This window comes from Camelus bactrianus, chromosome 8 (genome assembly GCF_048773025.1).
Source record: "Camelus bactrianus isolate YW-2024 breed Bactrian camel chromosome 8, ASM4877302v1, whole genome shotgun sequence".
Taxonomy (NCBI): domain Eukaryota; kingdom Metazoa; phylum Chordata; class Mammalia; order Artiodactyla; family Camelidae; genus Camelus; species Camelus bactrianus.
Window position 1 is genome coordinate 23,302,556 of NC_133546.1, and position 24,080 is coordinate 23,326,635.

The window sequence follows — 24,080 nt, forward strand, 5'->3', positions numbered from 1 at the left end:
CTCACCGAGCAAGTAACAGCATCGCCACTGCAACTCTGCCTCATCGATATAAATTGAAATTTGAATAACTTGTCAATTTCTCGTAAACTCAAAGTGTTCATTAATCATTTATAGTTTTTAACAATTTTTTTAAATTTCTTTTATTGGAGTATAAGTCAGCTTACAATGCTGTGTCAATTTCTGGTGTACAACATGTTTCAGTCATACATATACATACATATATTCCTTTTCATATTCTTTTTCATTATAGGTTACTACAAGATACTGAATGTGTATCTTCCCTGTGCTACACAGAAGAAACTTTGTTGTTTATCTATTTTATATATAGTAGTTAAGATCTGCATATCTCAAACTCCCAATATTTATAATTTTTGAATTTGCCCTTTGGTCTCCATCAAGTAGATCTGAATTTTGTGATGGGCTCTTAATAAACATGTTTCCAAGACAGAAATACAAATGAACCCTCAACCCCTTTGACCCATGAGAAGCACCTGGTGTCATGCGAAAGACAAAAAAAAAAAAGGTTTGACAGCTACTTGTATATATTGAAGCTTAAGAAAAAAATAACTGGGCACTAAAATATGTTAGAGATAAACCAAAGGGTTACAAAAAGAAACATTTTTCTGTAAGAACCATTCACTCTAAATAATTAAACAGCAGATCAAGAATTTTAATCAACCCATTATTTCCCCCCAGTTTCACACTGGCGCAACAAATGAAATGCTACTTAATTTTACCAGGTTCCCTCACCCTCGCTTAAACCAGATCAGCCCCATTTTTTATCTGTTTTATATTTTCAGCATAAACTGAAAGATTCATTGACTTCAGGCAGTATGAAAGCCCCAGGGTAAGACTACAGGATTTGGTCTTTTGGAGAAATAAGGATCACAGTTGTAGAACACAGTGAAACAGAAAGTTAATTACAGCTCTAATTCCTTCCTGTCCACCCTGCAGTTTTTCCATGGAATCTTCCATCAGCAGCTCTGTGACAGATGGAGAATCCCAGACACTCCCCCTAACACCGGCCACAAAGAACAAAAACAGACTATCAGAAGGAACATTCACCTGCCTTCCTAATCCTTCTCACCCCTCTGTTGCTGTTACCATTATCATCAGCTTGTCACCGTTACCAGGCAAACACTGCTATGTGGTCAATTAAAGCAGGAATAGCTAATTTTCCCAATTTTGCTTCTTTATTTAATCACAACCAGTTTATAAACTTGGAAAAATTAATCGGAAGGGTGAAAGTCAAGTGAGAATTAGCAATAATGAGCTGATGGAATTTTAACAAAAGAACCATAGAACTTCATCTGCAAACTCTTGAAACAATCACATTTCCACCAGGATTAACTCACTGTGAAAGAACTTTCATCTTGGATTTGGAGTCAGATCTGCCCTTGAGGGCACGGTACCAGTGAGCAAGTGTGGAAGTTCAAAACACTTCCAGTCCCATAGCCCGAAGCAGGGAAAGTCTGCTGAATGGCTGTGCGCTGAAAATGACAAGCCTTACACATTTCTCACCAAAGACACCAAACAAGAGTGGATGCCACACTCAGCAGCAACCAGGACATTCCTGGAAATGCTGAACCCGCTGCACCTTGGGGAGCAGCATTCTATTTGCAGATAAACAGCTACGTGCCCATATTGCTCGGCCATCAACAGTATTAGTCCTTGAAATCCTCTATCCACTCTTACCTACTTCTACATTCACACAATTTATATCACAGACCAGAGCCAGGTTGCTGACAAGTGCCAGGACCACCAGGTCGCACCACGATTCTAGTGGACATCACTGAACTGCTCCCCAGGCCAATCATGGTCACCAGGGACTGGAAGGTGTAATTGGTTCAGGTAGGTTTGGGCTGATTTGAAAGGTATCAGTGTTTAGTGGAAAGATTATGGGCTATGGGATCACACAGAACTGAATTCAAACCTATTTCTAAGTTGTGCGATCTCAGTCAAAATACTTAACTCTGCTCAGTCTTAGCTTCTAATCCCATAGAAAGAGCATCTTAAGACCAATCCTGCAGGGTTACAGTAAAGATTACAGATAATATGCATCTGGGGTTGGGAAACTTCTTCCATAAAGAGGCAGATAATATTTTAGGCTTTGCAGTCCATGTGGTCTCTGTGCTAACTACTCAACTCTGCTGTAGCACAAAAACAGAGCTAATATGTAAGTCAATGAGTTTGGCTACGTTCCAATAAAACTTTATTTACAGAAACAGGCAACAGGCCAGATTCGGCCCACATGCTGTAATTTACCCAGCCCTGATATAGACAGAGGCCCAGCACAGACAATGATTTTCATCACAGGAGAAGAAGATCTAATCTTGTCAAAGTATCCGGAAAGATTTTGTACAGGACACGAGCACATGTCCTGGGAGGGTCTTAGCACAACCAATTCAGGCACCAAGATTTATCTTAGAAAATCAGTGCTTTGAGGAAGCAGGCTGAGAGGTTTCATCTGGATACAAAACCAAGGCACTCCATCCATCCCACCATCCATTAACATGTGTGCAAGGCACCATCATGGGTGCTGGGAAACATCCTACAAGAAACAATACAGAACAGATATTCACTTTCATTTTATTCATGGGGTGAAAGAGAAAAAAGAATATTACCTATTTCTCTATTTAGTCTTCCAGTCACTTCAACCTTAAAACTGGCATTCTTACCCTTGTTTTACATTTGAGAAAAAGGAGGTTCAGAGCGGTCTCATGGCCTACCCAAGGTCACACAGCTTAAAAATCTATTGAAGACAATTCAAACGGAAATCTATCCAACTCCCAAGATCAAGTTTCTTCCAATACCCTTTGGTCTCAAAAGATCAGAGCAAAGCTAGAATAGCCCTCTTCCTTAACCTTTACACTCCCTCTTCCTAGAGGAGTGTAAAATCATTTCAGAGGATTCATGGGCCACCACCCCCCCCCCAAAACCCGACATGGATCCCAAGTTAAGAGCCCCTGTCTTCAGGAGAAAGGACCTGCCCAACGTGGCACAAACTCCGGTGTCTGAGTCAGAGAAGAAGCCCGTGTTCCCTGCCTGGGCTCAGGGTTCCACTGGGACGAGGAGCCTTGAAGAGCTGTTACACTGAGCCCTGAAGCAGAGAGGTGGCTTCCTGTGTGTGCACGTAGGAGGTGAGGGGGATAACTCTCTTCAAGGTCCAGGGCCTCTCAGCCCCTCAGCCTCAAGCATCCCCCAGATTAGTGTCACGAGCCTCAGATCTTGCCTTCGACAGGAAACAAACACACATGGGAAATGAACAAAGCTCACGAGGCACAACTTATTTCACTGCTTGTTCTGTGGTATCATAAAATCCCTGCTGCCTTAATTTTTTTTAAGTGGTTTCAATAAAATAGAATAACAGGCCTGTTAATTGAGTCTCAGGATGGAATTTATAATAAAGATACAACGTGGCACACATTTAGTCCCCTTTGCACACACTGCATGGCAATAAATCACCTTTTGCTCTTTCTGGATGCTGCCTCACGGGGGAAGGGCACACCTAAACCAGATTCAGTGACATGAAGCGATTAGTTTTTTATGCACAGGCACATTCAAGGTCACTCTTGTCTAATTAAAGGCAGTGGCCCCAGGATTCATGTCCTGACATGTTATTATTCCTTAAAGGAGAATAATTAGCAGTTCTGCACATGCATGAGGAAGACATCATCCCATGACAGTGTCTGTTCGTGTCAAGAAGACAGAGTCCATCTCCTCAACTGTGTGGTCATGGTTCACGGACCAGCTTTATTGGGCTGGAAGATGACAATGGACAAAGGGAAATTAAAATAGGTAAATATGGGAAAAGTTAGGATTTGCCCAAAATTACCTTTAAATATGAGCACAAAAGTGAACTTCAAGTAAAACCAAATATATTTCTGAATGTTAGGTTGATTCCTCTTTGACGCACTGCATGGGATGGAACACAAAGCTTCTTTAGATTTCTGAGGTCTGCTCGTACTATTTCTAGGATTCTATGATCTAAGCCATTTACTCAGTAACTGTCTGGATTCCTTCACATAATAACCGTGACTGAATCAGTGGCCTGTATGTCCCAAGTACCATGTTCACAAAGTCATATTTACTATTTCATTTTACTATGCAGAGGTTTAAGAGTTGGCAAAATAAACTAAGGGAGATGAGATGACCTGTCCAAGGTCACACGTTGGTAAGTGACAGAGCTGTGATTTAAATTTAGACCATCTGTCTTCAAAACCCACAGAGACCTCCGCGATGTCAGCACCAGCAGACAGCTCCCCGCTGACTGTGGCGTCTGGCAAATGGCTTTAAGAACAGCAATCCAGGTGACCACCAGGTTAAAAGGATGGGGCCAGGCATCCAACAAGTAATGTAAGTTATCTTACTGTGAGGGGTCGCTCATGAAGCAATACGTTACATTCACAGTTGGAGTGTAGTTATGAAAAGATACAATTGGATCGGTGGGGTAAGTGTGGATTTGGAACCAGCTGCTGGGTTCAAGGAATAGCCATCACTTTTCCGAGTAATCACGATCTTTCCTAGTCTGAGTACAGAAGACTTTTCAGCCCTTTGCTGTGACATTTGGAATGTTATTATTCATGTTTATGAATTCCGATGCTTTCACAGTTTACATCAACATTGATGAATTTTCATTGACGAAGCTTTCGCCAGAGCCAGCTGGAACTGAACTGGTATCTTAATTGATTTTCTCTGCTGTGCAGTTAAAAATGTTTCCATTGTATTTCTATTTTCGCTTCTATCTTAATGAAGTTATCTTTATCAGCAGCAATGCTTTTGCTTTGTATTTCACAATAAAGATTAGATTCACCCTTCAGGAACTGCTTTAGGTCCTGGGGCCACAGCTGTGAACATAAAATCCCATTTCTCCTGCGGGATAGCAAGATGCCTCAGCAAGCCTGCTGCAGTTACTACGTAGAGCACATGAAATGGTCATTTTTTTGTATGTCGGAAAGGGTTGAATATCCATCATTTTATATGATTCAATCTGTTAAAAAGAATTCTAAATAATATGGCTATGCTCAAAATACACTCAAAATTTTCCCTCAAAATATACACTTTTATTATACTTCATTACAAAAGGCATCCATGTACATTAAAAGATCCAAACAGTACAGAGAGAGACACAGCAATGAAAATCATTTCGGACGCTGGTTTAAGAAGGAGCTGAGCTGAATGTTCACAATGGGTATGTCCACACAGGGGCATGGGGGATCTTTTATTTTCTTTATATTTATACCTTCTAATTTTTATATAACTAGAGTATGCTGACTCATGAAGAAAATATTTTTAAGGCTACAAAGTCACTGGGCTTCTCACAAAAATCAACATCAAGGCATCTCCCATTCAGCTCAAAAAGGTGAGTAAATTTGTGTACAGAGAAAATATGAAACCTGGAATTCATTTTCTTCCCTTTCCTTCTGGCACTGACGTCAACAGTCCAAGGGTTCTTTATAGCAATTACACCTACTGTTCTTATCCGTAAAGAAAATGTCCAACCTCACGATGGGTCTAACTGTGCTAACAGATTTATTTTTGTAATCAAAGGTAAACTGCAGGCGATTAGTTAGGTTATCAATCACCTGAAAAATTTAAATACTATCTAGATTTTATCTTTGCCATTGGATACGTCTAATTTTAAAAATAAGCTGTAAAAGAATAGAAAGCAACATAAATACAAAAACATTGTTATATTATTGTGATAGAACAATGGGTTTGTCTTTCCAATTTTAAAGTTTTCTGACAATATTCTTGCAATATTTAAAACATACAAAACACAGTAAAATAATTTGATTCATTTTGAAAAAATTGTATTCCAGGGACTTACTGAGACATATAAGTTACACGTAACATTGTATAAGTTTAAAGTGCACAAGAAAATGATTTGATATATGTATATGTTGCAAAACGACCACAGTAAGTTTAGTTAACGTGCATCACCTCACACTGTTACAATTTTTTCTTCTTGTGGTGGGAACTTTGAAGATCTATTCTTTTAGCAACTTTCAAATGTATAATATAGTATTGTTAATTACAGTCACCATGCTGTACATTATATCCCCACAACTTACTTATCTTTGAAAAAAATTAAAAATGCCTTGGTATTTTCACCTGCAATCTAGGATTATCAATATTAATACTTCCACTGGAAGATATAAATTCTATGTAATGAGGGGGAAAAACAATTAAGTTTTTATTTTTTTTAATTTCTAGAGGGAAAAAAAGAGACAATTAAGTCCATAATAATCATAAGGGAGGTTGTTCTGGATTTTTTTTTTTTCTTTTTTGCAACTACTGAGCCCCTTACATTTGGGGTACTGCACTGGGCACTGAGTACAGAACAGAGGAAAACAAGTGTCATTCCTGCCCAAGACAGGGGTGAGTGCTAATGTGTAAATTCAGCTTCTGAATGGATAAATGAATAAACAAACAAACGGATGGAAAGTGCCTAAGAAGTGTTAACAAGAAGGTCATTTAAAGGTTGGTTGAGCCTATAAATAAAACTCCAATAAAAAAAAAAAGACCAGATCAAGCAGCATTCCCACTCCATTGGATACAATACTTTGTAATGGACACAATGTATTGGCTTTTTCCTTTGGATCAAATGTTCTGTCACTTTAACCAGAGGATTCCTAAATGATACAAGGGAGAGTGGCCGCGGATGTCACAGAGATGCTAAGGGCTTAGGCACACGATCTCAACCCAATGAGGAGGGACGAACGTTATCGACATCTACTGACGAGGGAAGTGGAGAAAAGTTACTCTTGGACAAGGGCTGGAACAGTGACTGGAGCCCTGAACTCAAGCTCCATGTGACATTGATGGTTACCATTTGTCACTCTCAAACCGTGTTTCAAGACCTGGGTTAAACATTTCACACACAGCAAGTCTACGAAGGACCTTTTATAAAGACACTCCTTTCTTTCTGTCCATGGTCAATCCATCCTCACACGTCCTCACATCATCTCCCACGTCAATCTTCCACACGTGGACTTTTACATGTTTCCACTTACAAATCCCTCCTCACCTCCATCAACACACTTAGCAGTTCCTCATATAACCTCCTCCTGAGGTACCATGGATGATGTTTTTCTCTTTAATTCTGCCATTAAAAACAATTTGTCAATGTACCTCAAGAGCTTAAAAATATTTCTATGCTTTGACCTAGGATTTTCTATTCTACGAAGATTTTCTAAAGAAATCATCACAGAACAGCCCAGTTTTAGGAGCAAAGATTTGTCTGTAGTTTTACTTACAATGAAATAAAGTTACGTAAATCCTGGTACATCTCTGAAACAGAGTAACATATAGTAATTTAAAGTATTTTGAAAGTTTTTATGAACCCAGGAAAATGTTTTGAAAAATGTTACATCAAAGAAATTAAAAATGAGAACAGAATGTAGAAAATACACCATACCATGGTCCCACACTTGAATAAAAAATTACATACACATACGAAGTGAGTGGAGGAGGGAGGGAGACAGACTGGAAAGAAATTCCTCAAAACCCCTCCAGAATGTATCTCTGCCTTTGGGAACATGGATAGTTTTGGTTTTACTATTTATGTGTTTTAACATTTAAAAAAACTCTCCACAGTAAAAGATACTACCTTTAGAAACAGAGAAGTGAAGCTAACCCTCTCCTGCGTGTGTGTGAACGCACTCTCCCTTTCTGGCAAGGCTTTGGTCTACAATCCCGAGTGGCCTTGTTTCCAGTCATGGCTCCAAGCTAACCCTTCCCGAATTTCCTCTGTGCCTGCCTCATCTCTTCTGTCAAGTCACCAACCTTCCCACTTTATCAAAAAAAAAAAAAAAAAAAAAGGCTGGGTAATTTTCCTGGAATAGTTTCCCTTTCCCCAAAGACATTTCCTTAGCACCTTTCAAACATTTACTGAATTCTTTCTTCTCTCTAAAGCCTTTTTGACTGAAAATAGGCTTGCGTGTGACCCTGGGATATAACTGTCAGTCACAAGCATCTAAAACCAGTACGCTTAATTGAATTTTGCTTCCTTCTATGGTATGTTTTCCTGCAATCAAGCTTTCGGGCTTAGAGTGTGAATATACTCACAGCGTGAAACGTGCCTGGCAACACGGAACCACATGTGCTTTGTTTCTTAGTGATTTTTTTTTATGATGAAAATGCTCCAAATGGCAACTTAGAGGCAAGGCTCTGCCCAGAATCTCGGCCATAGAGTGGCAGGTGGAAATAAGCCACCAGAACAAACAAGAGTTCTAACTCAAACACTCAACTCTTAGGGAGAAAGGGAAAATGAACTGGACAATAAATCTCGTAACATCATCTTTTTTATGTGCTGATAACTTTAGGCAAATACACAGTCACTTCTTGGAAAAACAGTAAGTCTATGGCATAAACATCATTCGGAAAAGTCTATGTAACCAAAGACAGGTAACTTAAAACTAGTTACTTTAAAACAAAACTGATTTCTTTCAATTCTATTCAGAACTCACTGGTCTATTAAAGCTCACAAGTAATACACGTATACATTTATTATAATGACTTCTCACCCCTTAGATGTCTTGACAGTGAAATGGTAGGATTCAATGTAAAGTCACATTTTTCTGTAAGGTAGAAATTTCCAGGTATAATGTCAAAATGCCTATAAAGCCAGTCTATTATCAGCACAAATGCCAGAACTAAAATGGGTATTCCTCGGTGGTTAATAAACTATTTTTAAGACACACATAAGCTGTTTAGTAATAATAAGATTTTTAAATTTTAATAAATATTTATGTAACCTACAAGATGTCCAGGCTGTATATAAAGTACTTAGGCAATAATGATGAATGAGACAGGGCCCCTGTTCACATGGAACCCACTGTCTAAGGGAGATCACAGACAAGGGATGACATGCAAACACAGGTACAAGGTAGTAAACATTTGTATGAAGGTAAACACAACAAACTATAAAAGATAACAGGGGTAGGGGAGATTCTACCTAGAAAAATTCAAGTGTCTTCATGGACAAGGTGATACTCATTTGACCCTGAAATTGAGGCGACAGTATGGGACATGGTCAGCCAGGTGAGGAAGAGGGAAAGGACATATCCAGCTGGGGCTGTGAGTGCAAAAGCAGTGTGGATTCATGGAACAGCGCAAGTACAACTGAGACCCGAAATTATGGTGGGAAGACTGGTGAGAAATGGGTTTGACAAAGCAGAGTTGAGCCAGGATGTGAAGGGTCTTGCCTGCTAGGCCAGAAAGGCTGGCCTTCAGCCAACTGAAAATGAAGAGCTAATGAAAGACTTTTAATCAAGGGAATAATGTGATCTCAGACATTTTCTACAAAATGGAAATCAGACTGCAATGTAGAGAATGGATAAGTTAAAAGTAGAATATCATGGAAAAAAAATCTTAGAGTCAAACTCATCTGGGTCAAATTCAGGCCTTGCCAGTTACAACCTGTGCACTAAATATTTAACCTCTTCAATTCTCACTTTATTCATCTAAACATGTGGAAGTAATATTACCTACTTGAAAAGTATTATGATAATTAGTTAAGAAGCTACATTAAAAACATTCCTGATCGCCCAGGGCTGTCCTAAGCGTCTCGGCACTCCTGAAGGCCCCCTGGCTCTGTCCTGCCCCAGGAGCGGCCTTGGTCTTGTGGGCACAGGTATGGTCATACCAGCCTGCAGGCCAATCTCAGACCCAACCCATGCAAACAGCTGCCCTGTGGCCAGCCCTCAAGCCCAGAGATGCACACATCTGTGGCACGATCTACCTTCCAAAATACTGAGCTGTGGAAAAGGCCCACATGTATCTTCTAGAAGGAGGCTCAGTATGGTTGAAGTAGAGAACTCTGAAGTCTCAAGTATCCAGAGCATGAACTGAGGGTGCAGGGTGGGCTCTGGGTGGAAATGTTCCCTCAGCTGTGAGGTGAAGGTGAGTGGACAAGGTCCCACCTGGCCCAGGACTTAGGGTGGTAGGAGAGTGCCTGGTATGTCGTACATGCAACAGATGGTTGTTGCATGGTACTTTTTCTTACTGTTGCCACTGTCTTGTTGTTATAGTTTTGTTGTCATTATTTCCAGGCAGCTGGAAAGTCTGGAAGAAGGGACAACATTCTGCTATGAGGGCCTAGTTAGTGTGGAAAGTACAATGCAGTTGGGCCTGTATTCAAAATGGAAAGCCACCTAAAAGGGGTAGCTGACACCTCGGAAGTGGATGAAACTTCCAAGGAAAAGTACAAGATGCAAAGCAGAAGGACAGAGCTTAGAAAAGTCCCTTCAGTCAGTGAGTGGAGAGAAAAAAGGACGCCAGCAAAGGAGAAGCCGGAGGAAGCAGTGATGCTCAAGAAGATGGCAGGAAGAAGGCTGTCCTTCAAGATGTGTCCATTCAGTACTGGTACCAACCAGTCACTGAGAGCCCACTCTGTGCCAGGCATCACGACTTGGCCTACATACGTGATCTCATTTAGTTTAGTACTTACGAGACTATGTAATAGGTAATTATCTCCATGACATCAATGAGCTAACAGGCTCAAAGATGGTAAGAAAATTGTCACATGTCACATAGCTACTATAAAGCATTAGGGGCTTTTAGAAGCTTCACCCTACTGTTAAAACTTAGGAAAAACCAGGAACACTTTGGTCCTTGCTGTAGAGAAAAAGGTATGGAAAGGAAGAGGAGTGATGAGCCCGTCTATGGGAAGAGGCTGTGAGCTGGTAACTTTCTCATTATGTTACCTTGTTTAATTCTCATGAGAAATGAGGCAGTGGACATTATCAAGTCCATTTTACAGTTCAAGACATGAAGGCTCCCAGAGTCAAGTATCCACGGACAGAGCTGATGAGTGGGTAAGTCCAGATTCAAATGTAAATGCTATGCGATACAAAAGCCTACAAGCTTTCCACAGCAACATGTTACCTCTCCATCATTGGGGAACAGAAGCTAAAACAGGAAGAGAAAGGCATCTACAACACAGAAACAAGCACAGACATCCCTAGAAATTAACCAAAGTAATAAAAATTTTTAATCTCCCAGCTGTCTTATCTTTTTCCCTAAAACAACCCAGCATGTGAAAGCCAGTGCAATAATCCCCACTTCTTCATGACAAATACCATCAAGAATTGTTTGTCTGAATAGAAAGAAGTTTTGGCAAGGATGTGGAGAATGCGGAACGCTGTGCACTGTTGGTGGGAATATAAATTGGTGCACTATGGTAAATAGCATGGAGATTCCTCAAAAAATTAAATACAGAATAACCACATGATCCAGCAATCCCACTTCTCGGCGTATACCCAAAAGAAATGAAATCAGTTATCTTAAAGAAATATCTGCATTCCCACATTCATTGTAGCATTGTTCACAATAGCCAAATGATGGAAACAACCTAAGTGTTCATCAACAGATGAATGGATAAAGAAAATGTGATATTTATCTGGCTATAGATAGATACACACACAATGGAATATTATCCAGCCATAAAAAGAAAGGAAATCCTGCCATTTGCAACAACATGGGTGAACCTAGAGGGCAGTATGCTAAATGAAATAAGCCAGAGGCAGGAAGATGAATACTGCATGACCTCACTTATATGTGGAGTCTAAAAAAGTCAAACTCATAGAAACAGAGAGTGGAATGGTGGTTGCCAGAGGCTGGAGGAATAGGGAGATGTTGGTCAGAGGGTACAAACTTTCAGTTGTGAAATGGATTAGTTCTGGCTGTCTAATGTACAGCATGGTGGCTACCGTCATTAATACTGTATTGTACACTTGAATTTTGCTAAGAAAGTAGATCTTAAGTGTTCTCACCACCCACACAAAAACTATGGAGGTGATGAATGTGTTAATTAACTTGATTATGGTAATCATTTCACAATGTATACATATATCCAATCAATATACTATACACCTTAAACATACAATCTTACTTGCCAATTATGTCTCAATTAAGCTGGGGGGGAAATGATATCTTTTTATATTTTTAAGTTATGAAAATATAACTCCATCCCCTGTTAAAAGCTCTGCAGTTCTTTTCTCCATAGCCATCAAAAATCAGTTTCAGCCATCCATGTACATCGGTAACTCCCCTTAAGCAATTCATTTTGGCAATAAGTATCAGATAGAGAACAGTGACATAAAATTTTATTTTCCCATAAACAGCAGCTTCTCCTGGCAGTAATATTGTTGTGGCATTTTGATGACTGGATATTCCAATAGATTCTGCGCTGCAAGCACTTTAAAAATAGGTCTTAGGTGAAAGCCACAAAGGTTGGTTTGGTTCCTAATTAGCTGCCTGCTTTAAGCGCATCATAGACTTTATACCTCCCCTCTCTCAGCCTGTACAGTCAGCTGAATAAGATCTACATTAATCTGCCACTCAGTAGCCTCAGGTCTGGCACTACCTCATGTGAAGACAGGACTGTTTCTCGGGATTAAATTTATTTTTAAGGGTTGAGTTTGTGATTGGCATTATAGAGCCCATTTGAAGGTTGAAATTTTCAGACTTTGGAGAGTTACCTTTTCAGCCTGTTGTGAACTGCCTTAAACACAATCACCCTGCGGGCAGCTCTATTTACGATACATCCGCCATGGGCTGCCTGATCCCCACTCAGGGTAACGTCAAACCTATTTGGTAACTGCATGACCTTTCTAAATGCAACCTGTCCTGGAAGAAAACACGCGCCCAGTATTTTTTTTATGCACAGAAGAGAAAAAACAGTAGCTGACTGTCCCCTTAGAGAAATTTTTAAAGAATGGAAGACAGTAAGCCAAGGCAGTAAGAGCTGCCTGACGATAATCTCAGTTCAGGGCATGGAGTGGGGCCCGAGAGGACTGTGACTAAACCAGGACCCATCCAGGTCCTCCTCCTCGTGGGCGTTCACAGGAGTCTTCCTGGTGGTGTTATTCTTAGCATTCATGTCCATCAGAGGTCACAAGGAACAAACGCGACACAACCGTTTGCAACAGGCTTGGGTGGAAGTGCCCTAAATCCAAACGGAGACTTCATGAATTTGCAAAAGCACGTATATGAGTGTCCACAAAATCAGTGAAAACAGGCGAAGGTCCTAAAGGCTGATAACAGTGTTCATGTGGTAGAAAGGGAAATTTGTCAATAAATGTATCAAGAATTCACATGTTTTAAACCCTGTAATTGTGATTCTGCTGTAACTATTATTTTTATTGGTAAAATCCCACTATCTTTCTAGCTAAAGAAAGGTAGGTTCTCCTTTTCCAAGGTCATGAAAGGACTCCCACTGAGAAAATTGATTCCGCCATGTAAACACCCTTCCAGCTGCACAAGACGCCCCGTTACTAGGGTGACTGGACACACTACCCACATGCCAGTGTTGTCAGAAGGCAGCACGGCACTCAGTCCCAGCCGGGAACATGCTGAACAGGATGAAAATGACCAGAAAGCCTGCTGCTGAAAGACAGGGGCAGAACAACCTGGGAAATCAACATTCACACTCTGGCGTGTGGGCCTTACTCTTCACCACTCTTCATAGCCACAGTATGTGGCTGTCCTCTCTCCCTGGGGACACAGAAGGACCCAAAGTCCCTATGCAGGCTGAGCTCCACCCAGTCATCCCCAGAGAGCCAGAGCCAGTTTGGCTGGAGTGCCAAGGCAGCCGGGCTGCCGAAAGCTCAGGGTGTCTGAGCGGGGAGCCCCTGCTTCAGTGTAAGTACAAAGGCGATGGCGAAGATCATAGTATCATGAGAGGCAATGGAGTCTGTTAAAAGAACTCTGGCCCAAGCTGGAGATTGATGGTTTCCTTTTGGCCAGCCAACACAGGATGTAATCCTGAGCTGCTACTTAGCTCTCTCTGGAAGGGAGCGTCTATTCATAAGACACTAGAAAAGCTCTGCCTTTCTTAGACTCCTTCAAGAGGATGAGAGGAATAAGCCGAGTGGGAGATGTGAAAGGGCTTTGAAAGCAAACACTTCATAGAACCATCAGTGAGAAGAGCAGCAGAATCTAAGGAAACCCCTGTCTTTTGCCCTGGCTCAGACACCTGCATTCTTTTGACGTCTCAGCTGTCTTATTGGCAAGACGGGGCTATCTCCATCACCTCTTCAAATTCTAACAGCCTCTACTTCTTTGGAATGTGTGGCTAGAGGTAGTAGCAGCCTTCTCCTTAGCCACTAGATTTCAATTTGTTTTGGCTGACAGTGTGGTCAGCCTCAACCAGTAAATCAAAGTTGATTTAAGCCTTTCCCGACAGTCCTGTTTCCAATTTTTCCAGCCTCCTTTGGGGCTCTGGAAAGCCTTCTGCTTCCCTGGTAAAAAGGACTACACCTGTTTAGTTGGTGCTGTCCTTCAGCCTATGGTCCTTTTGCCTTCTGTTTTGGATGGGGATGTGATGACCAGAGCCGCAACAGCATTTTTGTGGTATGAAGAGCCAACTATAATGGAAGGCCAACAGAATCCTGGACATGTGCTGACAGCCTACCTCCAGACTGCATATTATTTGAGGAAAATAAGCCCCATCTTGTGTAAACTGCTGTTAGTTAGGCTTTCCATTACTTACCACTGAAAGCATTCAGAACCTACACACGCTGATAAAGCCTATTCCTAGAGAAGAGCCAATATTCAAATAATCGCATCTGTGCCTTCTGTCTCAATATGTTTCCAAAGGTGGAAGAGGAAATGAAGGAATGGTTAGGGACAACATTAATTCCTATTCTAACATCTGAATGACAGGTATCCAGAAAATACGCATTGAAGACATAGTCTATATCAGTTAAAAGAACAATTTCCAAGTCAGACCTGCATTTGAACCTCTGTTGTACATTAGATGTGACTTTGAGCAAATGGTTTTATCACTCCAGCCTCTCTTTTCTTATCATTAAAATACCGACTATATTAGAACCTATTGTACTGATAGTAAAATTTAATAAAAATAAGACAATGCCTAAAGTCAATAGTACAATTCCTAGCACAGATCAATGTTCCGTAATTGGTAGCCATCAATATTGTGGGGGAAGGTGGAGTATATACATCAGGGGCCCTGAGTATAAGGACAACGGAGTTTAGGGTCTAGCTGGGGAAGCACACAAGTAAATCCATTATTTATGGCAGTGGGACGAGGCTGTGAGATTCACCTGTGTGCCGGGGTGTGGGAGAGAAACACAGCCCCATCTCCAAGTTCCCACATGTAAGCCACAGGTGTTTCAGCTCTCGCATTCGACTTACCAAATACTCAATTTAGGATTTCAACTCAACCTGCAGCAGAAATAAAAAGGACAAGAGAATGGCCAAACAGCAGCCAGAAAAAATGAAAAGGGTCCCACCAACAGAACCTCAGGTTTGTTACAGCTGCCACATTCGCTGAAGCCACCTACCCCTGGGTCCCTGAGGGTCACGTGGACTCCTTTAGGGAGGGCGTATCCGTGGCGGTGCCTTCAGCTGCAAGTGGCAGGAAATCCAGCTGCCTCAGAGGTTTAAACGGAGGCCGGCTGGCCCCAGGCCGAGGTCATCCACGCTCCCCCGGCACTGGCAAGAACCAGGCTCTCTCCAGCTTTCTGCTGATCCTCCCTCAATGTGTCAGCTTTAGCCCTGGCTGGCTCCCCTCACAGAGGCAAAGCAGCTGTAGTTGCTACCAGCATCATTTGAATGTGATAAGTTTCAAAGGAAGAAAGAACTTCACCTTCACAAGACTGAGAATGAATCCCTCGCACACTCCATTCTGATACGAGGGACACAGGGCGAGCCCACGGCCAGACCAGACAGTGGCGCCCGCGACAGGGTAGCCTCCTCTGAAGCACACGGCTGACAGGAAGGCAGTTCCTGACACCCAGTCAAGTGCTGGGGAAGGAGGGGATGGTTGGCTGCTGAGAAGGCAACCAAAGGCTTCTGTTCCAGAGAAAAACGATGGTTTCCAGTTCCCTATTTCAGACACTAGCATTTATTTTAAAGAACATTTATACAAGGGCCAGAGTGAAGATTTCCAGATCTTCCCGGCTCAGGCTGATTTGTTTGTAATTTCCAAGGACCAATTAGACCTCTCAGTATTCTTAGGAATCAGAAATAAGACTTACTTAAATCCAGATTCTTATCTGCTCTTTTGTTCCCAGAACTTTGTTCTTCAACATAAAAATCATCCTTTGAAACTTAGCACCGGAAGGAAAAAAAAAACCCTTAATCATGCTGCAAACTGCCAAAACACCGCAAGCCTTTTATCAGTGATGTTTCACACGTGATTCGTTGCATGCTCTGTAAAGTATCGTCTTCCTTCCTATCTTAACATAACCTCCGTAAGACCCCAATAAAGACATTGTTCGCAGAGCTGTGATAATTTCCAGGGAGTTTCCATAGCTAGGGGGATGGCAGAAGTATAACAAGACCCAGGTGACAGTCCCACAGGCCTGTGAGGCAGGAGAAAGGGAAGCACTCCCTCCACAGCGTGACCGCAAGCTTGCTGTGCTGGCCTAGATCTTTGGAGGCCAAGACAAGGCCCTGAGAAGGCAGGGCTGAGAGCAACTCCTGTTCTCAGGGAAGAGGAAGCGTCAGTGGCTCTGAAGAATGAATGATTCAAGACTCTGGCCTCTGAAGTAGGTAGAAATGGTTCTCAAAGTGGAGGCTAGACACCTGAGACCCTTTCAGATGGTCCGTAAGGTCAAAACTTTTCCATTCCCAAACTCTTAGGCATATATAGTGGAGTTTATCCCCCCCAAAAAAAGAATGTCCACAATTACTTGAAAAGGTAGTTAAAAGTCCCCTCCTATTTTAGACCACTTACCTGCAGAGCCTGGATTTGCTCCATCTCCTTCAACCAAAGCAGCAGACTAACAGATTGAATAGAGAAGCAGAGCTGAGAATCCAGCTGTTTTCTATTAAGCCAGGCAGTAAAGAGATTTGCAAAAATGTGAAATTCTTCTGTTTGTTTTGAAAGTAGTTACTTTTTATTAGAAAAAAGCCTTTATATTGACATGTAATAGGCTTAGTATTTTTAATGAATTAAATATTTTTAAAAATTTCTAATGTCTAATATGGTAAATATAATCCAAAAATATTTTTTAAAGCTCTTTGGGGCCTTCAATAGTTTTCAAAAGTGTAAAAGGTCTTGAGACCAAAATGTCTGAGAACTGCTGCATTAATGTGATGGATGGATGAAGAAAATGTGATTGATGGGGCTCTGCACCCAGTTCCAACGGGAGGAGGGACCACGACCTGACCAAGCAATGCCCCCACATCCATGGGGTGTCCTACAATTCATCTCAAAACACTATCTACCCGAAGACAGCATCAAAGTCCACAGTTAAGGCCCACAAGACTGCTCCCTACCCCCTTTCAGATGCCAGTCACAAATCTAGGTCGTGGCTTGTACTTCTGACCGGCCTGCTACAGATCAGACGCTCCAAGCACACACACCCTCCTTAGGTTGGATTAATTTGCTACAGCAGCTTAGAGAACTCAGAGAAACATGTTACTTACTAGTTTACGGGTTTATTATTATCACTCAGGAACAGCCAGATGGAAGAGATGCGTAGGGCAAGGTACGTGGGAAGGAGCTTCCCTGCTCTCTCCAAAGCGCACCACTCTGCAAACCTCCATGAGTTCACCAAACCCGGAAGCTCTCCTAACCCCGGAAGCTTCATTGATTCATTAAGTCATTGGCCACTGGCAGCTGAACTCAATCCCCAGCCCCTCTCCCGACTCCTCTAATCACACGGTTGGCGCCACAGCAACCACCCCCCCACCCTTAAGTGCTTTCCAGAAGTCACTTCATTAACATAACAAAAATACCTTTATAGCTCAGGTCACTTAGGAAATGCCAAGAATTTTAGGAGCTCTGGTGCCAGAAAGGGGATGAAGACCAAATACAGTTGACCATTGAACACTGTGAGGGTTAGGGACAGCGACCACCTGCACACTTGAAAATCCGAGTATAACTTTAGTCAGCCCAGCACAACCTTGGTTCTGCATTTGTGCATTCAACCAATCTCAGGTTGTGTAGATGTATTTAATGAAAATAATGTAGAAAGCATTTAATGAAAAATATCTGTGTATAAGTGGGCCCTCATAGTTCAAATCTGTGTCGTTCAATTGTCAACTGTATATATATTATAAATCACAATATCACAGTGATAATATGTGTGTATATATACATATGTATACACAATGGAAAATTACTCAGCCATAAAAAGAAGGAAATCCTGTCATTTACAATAACACGGATGAGCGTTGAGGACATTATAAGTGAAAGAAGTCAGAAAAAGACAGATAACTGTGATCTTACTTCCATGTGGACTCAAAAAACTGAACACATAAAAACAGAGTAGATTGGTGGTTGTAATAGACAAGGGGTAGGGGAATGGGTGACAGGTCAAAGGGTACAAGCTTTGTTATATGACGAGTAAGTTCTGGCAATCAATGTACAGCATGACGACTCTAGTAATAATACTGTATTGATAACTGGAAGTTGCTAACAGTAAATCTGAAAATTCTCACTACACACACACAAAATGGTGACTATGTGAAGTGATGGATATGTTAACTAACCTTATTTGGTAATCATTTCACAACATATACTTTTATCATATATACTTTTACACCTTGAACTTACACAATGTTATGTCAATTACATCTCACTAAAGCTGGGGAAAGAAAAACTATATATATACACACATATATATATCTACATGCCAGTGACATGGAGACAAGCCCTATGGGCTGGAAGCTGCTCTCTCACTAGGATATTGAGGAGACAGGAAGGATGGAGGAGGTAAAACAGAGGCTCTTCCCCTGCTCAGGAGGCAGCAGGCAGGCATGCTGAGCCCTAGCAAGGGAGACCCCATCCACCTCTGCAACGGGGTCTCTCCAGATCTGTCTCCCCTACATCTACTGCTTGGTCAGTGATCACACAGGGGAAACAGAGGCAACTCACCAGTGTCCATCCTTCAGTGCCCATCTCCATTTCTAGAAGCTGACAGTCAAAATGACTAGCTCAGGGCCCCAGTAGTCCTACGTGGGAGAACCAGGATCCAGGACCTAGCATATTACAATTATCTGTTTATTTGCCCCTCAGCAAGTGGTGGGCTGTTGGAGAGAGTTTGTCACTTTTTCCCACTGTGCTCCTAGCACAGAGCATGTTGCTTGCTTGGCCCAGACTCCAAACCAGGACACCTGTCCTCACCAGCCACTCCTCCACCAGAGCCCAGATCCCCCTCACACCATCTTCCTACTTCCAATCGCAGTGCCGGGTGCTGACAATAGAGATGTGGCCATCCAAGACCCAGAGCTGCAAGGCAATCAGCACGAACAAATATTTATAAAGGCGTCCACTGTGCTGAATGCCTGGGCGCACACACCTTAAACTAACAATTGCTTTCTTTCTTAATCAAATATCCTATTGACTTTAAATTACGCCTATAGTTTAACTATCTCTGAAACACATGAATGCGCCCCTCCTGCCTTTCAGCGAATATGTTACTGGCCTCGTCTTCCACACCCAGCTTTAGTTCAGAGATGAAGTTAAAATCTTGGGGGATCGGTACAGCTCCCCCAAAGCTCAACCTGCGCGGCCTCTGTGCTCAGCCCCGCCCCCACGCCCCCGCCCGCGCCCCCGTGCCTCCTGCCCAGCTGAACACAGTTTCCTGGCTTCTCTACCAACAGTCTCTGAAATAAACACACAAAACCCCTTTTGTTTTTGAAGGATTTTCCTCCCAGCTGGTAAATACAGAAAAACAAAATGGGGCTTACAAAACAGAGCAAGCAACGGGGAACTTACAATTTCAGGGAAAGAAGAAATCTTTGAAATGCAACAGTTCTCTGGATGCCATTAAATTAAGAATAAGGCTAGGTCTGCTCCCGCTCGGAATACGACCTATTCTAGATACGTTCTTTTAATTTAGGCCTAAAATTGAGCCCTCCCCTAAGTCCTCTCTTGGTAATTCTGCGTGTTGGCTCATCTTAACCGTCCCTAAAGAAAGCACCTTAGTTGCTACTTAGACTCTTCCCTCAGTCAGGTGAGCAGAAACTCAGAGAGGTAAGGGTTAGTTACTTAATTACATAATTACCCAGGCCTCCCCAGTGGGTAGTCACATCAATTCTAGACTGGTGTCTCTTTCATCTTAAAGTCTCTTTCTGCCTTACAGAGAGGAAAAGTCAACTTACATCATTTCCTGGCAAAGTCACATATACACATTAATCTCGAAAGCTCTAACAATTTATGGCATGCCCCTCCGTCTGCATGTAGGACACTCCCCCTTTTTAAAACTCTGGCTCCTTGGAAATTGAATTTAGAGTTGTTCCAATGCAAGGTGATCTTATTGATACTCCTACATTAGAAGTTGTACTCATGAGTGAGCAGTGACTAAATATAGCCGATCTCCCAAGAGTTCTTTTCAATAAATGGTGCTTCATCAAATAATTTACTGCATGAAATTTAGTTTTATATAGGTCAGCTTTTAACATAAATTACAAATAAGAAAAAATGAACTTCTGTGTTAAGTCAATAATGGGAGAGGTAACACTCCTTAATGGGTTAAGAAGGTGAACTTTTTAATTAATTTTTATTTTTTATTGAAGTATAATTGACTTACAATGCTATGTTAGTTTCTGGTGTACAGCATAGTAATTCAGCTATACATATATTTAAAAAAAAATAAATTTGGTTCATTTATTTTTAAATGGAGGTACTAGGGATTGAACCCAGGACTGTGTGCAAGCACTCTACCACTGAGCTATAGCCTCCCCTGCATATATATATTCTTTTTCATTGTAGGTTATTACAAGATAATGAATGTAGTTTCCTGTGCTATACAGTAGGATCTTGTTTATTTTTTATCTAGTAATTTGTATCTCTTAATCCCAAACTCCTACTTTATCCCTCCCCTTTCCCACTTTGGTAATCATAAGTTTGTTTTCTATGTCTGTGAGTCTGTTTTTTAAATAAGTTCATTTGTATCTATTTTTAGATTCCACATATAAATGATATATGATATTTGTCTTTGACTTATTTCACTTAGCATGATAATCTCTAGGTCCATCCATGTTGCTGCAAATGGCATTATTCATTCTTTTTATGGCTGAGTAGTATTCCATTGTATGTACATACACCACATCTTCTTTATCCATTCATCTGTTAATGGGCACTTGGGTTGTTTCCATGTCTTGGCTATTGTGAATAGCACAGTTATGAACCTTGGGAGTGCATATATCTTTTCAAATTAGAGTTAAGAAGGTGAACTTGGACTCCAGCAGTCCTGACTGTCCCAGGTTGGCTCAAGGAGACTTTCCAAGCCTCAGGGCTTCCCTCACCTCACAGAAGAGCCGTCAGGATTGAGACCAGCATAACACTGAAGAGGGACCCTGGCACATAATACAGGTTTAAAAATGTTAACTTGGGTTCTAGTGACCCAAATTTAGTTGGAAAAATGTGACTCATAGGTAATTAAGTATGCTAAGAAGAATCATATTAACAGAGCACTGAACTACAAAATAAGTAAAGGGAGATCTCCTGTGTCAAACTTATTGCACTTAACTTGAAAAATATACATCAGGGCATTGTGTAATTACATAATCCTACTGAGTGACAAAGAGTTCCACCACACATGACTATGCAGTAAAATACAAACATAAAATATTTAATAAACAAAGATGTCTAAAGAAAATAAATATGATTCTAGTCTTTGCACCATCCCCAGTAGAAAGATCCTAGAGGGTGAAAAAAAGGAGACACCAACACCTCACTGGGCCATTACAGCACTGAACTCACGAGCGCAGGTCCCTACCCGTCTCTTGGAATCCATTTTTATAATCCATCAATATAAACAATTTTTCAGAGGCAAACTTTGAAATTAAAGCAGGAGATTTGGACCTAAACTGCCTTAAGACACAGTTTAATTACAAAAAGCATGCATGGAATAACCCTAGCAAAAATCTTACCTTCATTCCACTTAAAAGGAATGAAAAGACCTAAGAAAGAAAACTCATGATTGGATTGTTACACTGTTTCAAAAGGGAATATGTTTCCTTCTAACACTTCCCTTTAGAGCCAAGTGCCACAAAACAAAAACATCAACTACTTGTTATAAAGGAAAGATGAGTGGCTGTGGCTGGCTTTGAACATTAATATATTGCTCACAACCCAAAATATCACTCAGACCCTATGACCCCTACATCCTAGCTTGGGTGGGTTATGTACGTCTTTAAATGACTACATCATTTTAAAGTGCTTTTAGGTCCAAGGCTATTAACAAGGAGAAGCTTTATAATTGAGAGTTAATTACAGATCTTCCTTATCAAAGGGGTTAGAATAGGAAAACTATTAAAATTGGTGTTACACGCTGGCAGATACACAGGAGTAGCTGTCTGTAAGTTAGGAAATAGCATATAGTATTGTCACGTATACTATGTTAAAAGGTGACCGGAATACTCTTTTATTTCCACATTAGTAGGGAAAGGAAAAAGAGAAGCTAAATCTTCTTTGGGACACCTTGATTTCTAACACAGATTTCAGCACCTCCATTGCTAAAGGACTGGTTTACAGGCTACTTATTGGCCACTCCACATGCCACTTTGTCCCTGCAGAATGGTTTTTCTGGCCAACCCAGAAATGTCATTCTGCTCACCTGTTTAGGGTGAGCCGGATCTCAGGGAGCTGAACAGTTCAGGTCCACCCCATGGCAAGTCTTTGTTCCCTTAAATGTTTCCCACTGACCCTGGTGAGGCTGCCATCTCCTCCCTCCCTAATTCCTTTCATGGTTCGGTGAGATAAAGACTTCTCTAAGACTGAAAATGAGCCAAGCTTAGACTCACCAGAGTGTCTTAAGCCTCCTATTCTTTTTTTTTTTTTTCTGGTACAGAACCAGCAAAAAGATCAAGAGAGCGAAAACTTACTCCATTTTTTGTGTGTGCCTCTGCAAAGAGAAGTCAGCTGTAGCAGGGAGAAAAGGCAGAAACCAGCAAGAGATGCGCCTTCAAGAAGAATTTAAATCCAGGACAAGAGCAGATGTTTGCAATTCACCTGGAATAACGTGGAAGCCTCACCCGCAGCACCTGTCCTGCATTTATGCTAATGACCTCCATTTGGTTAACACAAGCTGAAGACAGGACCTTGGAATTCTCCCCTGGCATCCTTTCCTTCCTCCTCCTCCTGACAGTGGGAGGTAGCAAGGGGAGTCTAATGCTGCTTCTCCATGACACAAGAAAGGTGGAAACATGATGATGAGATGGAAACTGCCTGCCAAAAACCACCCATCCATTTTAAATCACACACAGTCCTTCCCAGTTGATGTATAATACTTTTTTTCTTCAATTAAAAAACAAACAATAAATTTGCATATCCTATGGAAGTTGCTCCAGGGCTCAAAGCACAGAACTAAAGCAACTAAAATAGATGAAAGCACTAAAATAAAAACATACGAAGAATAGGAAGTTACTGTGGATGGTTCTCTCCAAGCAGAAATGCTAACGAACGTGCTCCCACCCTTCATGAAAGATCAGTAGGTCCCCAAATCGAAACAAGGAGGAATTGTCAGCATCTGGGCTGAAAGAAGTGTCTGGACCAGGCAGTCAAAATGATGCTGGGCAGAGGCTCAGCCAGAGTGGGGACGGGGGGGGGGGGGGTGGGGGACACATCTCAGGACAAGTGGGAAGTAGGACTGTTAGAGTCTTTCTGGGAATGACAACTGGCAGGAGAAAAGTACTTAGGCTGAGACTGGCTCTGAAGAATCACGGAAAAGATAAGCAAAATGGCAGCTGCGCCATGGCCGGAGTGAGGCCTGGGACCGTTCCCAAAGGGCACTGAGAAACGCCAATAAGAGGTTTGCTGGCAATGGCTGCCTTTGTACAAGAGAGCTCGAGGATTCCCTTGACGGTTTTATCTCATCTGGACCAGTCTTGTTGTAAATCACTTGGGCTTAGATAAAGGGAAAATCCTGGATTGGAGCGGGATGGGAATGCAGATTCTTTGGTTCTTTAGAACAGAAATGCTCCAAGTCAAATTCATGTTGGTGGCGGAGTAGGGCCGCCAGGATGCCTCACCCAAGTGGGCCAAGGACTCTCCACGGGAACCTAATGAGAGCCAAAGCCCTTGTTTATTCAGTGTCCCTTGGCACAGAAAATCAGTCAGGGTCTTGATAATTACCACCAACCCTTGACCTCAA

At 41.7% G+C, this 24,080-nt stretch overlaps 1 protein-coding gene across 3 annotated transcripts in view; it reads right to left on the reverse strand.

Moving 5' to 3' along the window:
• Positions 1–24,080, reverse strand: part of ARFGEF3 (ARFGEF family member 3) — a 154,141-nt gene that overhangs the window by 117,467 nt on the left and 12,594 nt on the right. The gene's annotated exons all lie outside the window — the stretch shown is intronic.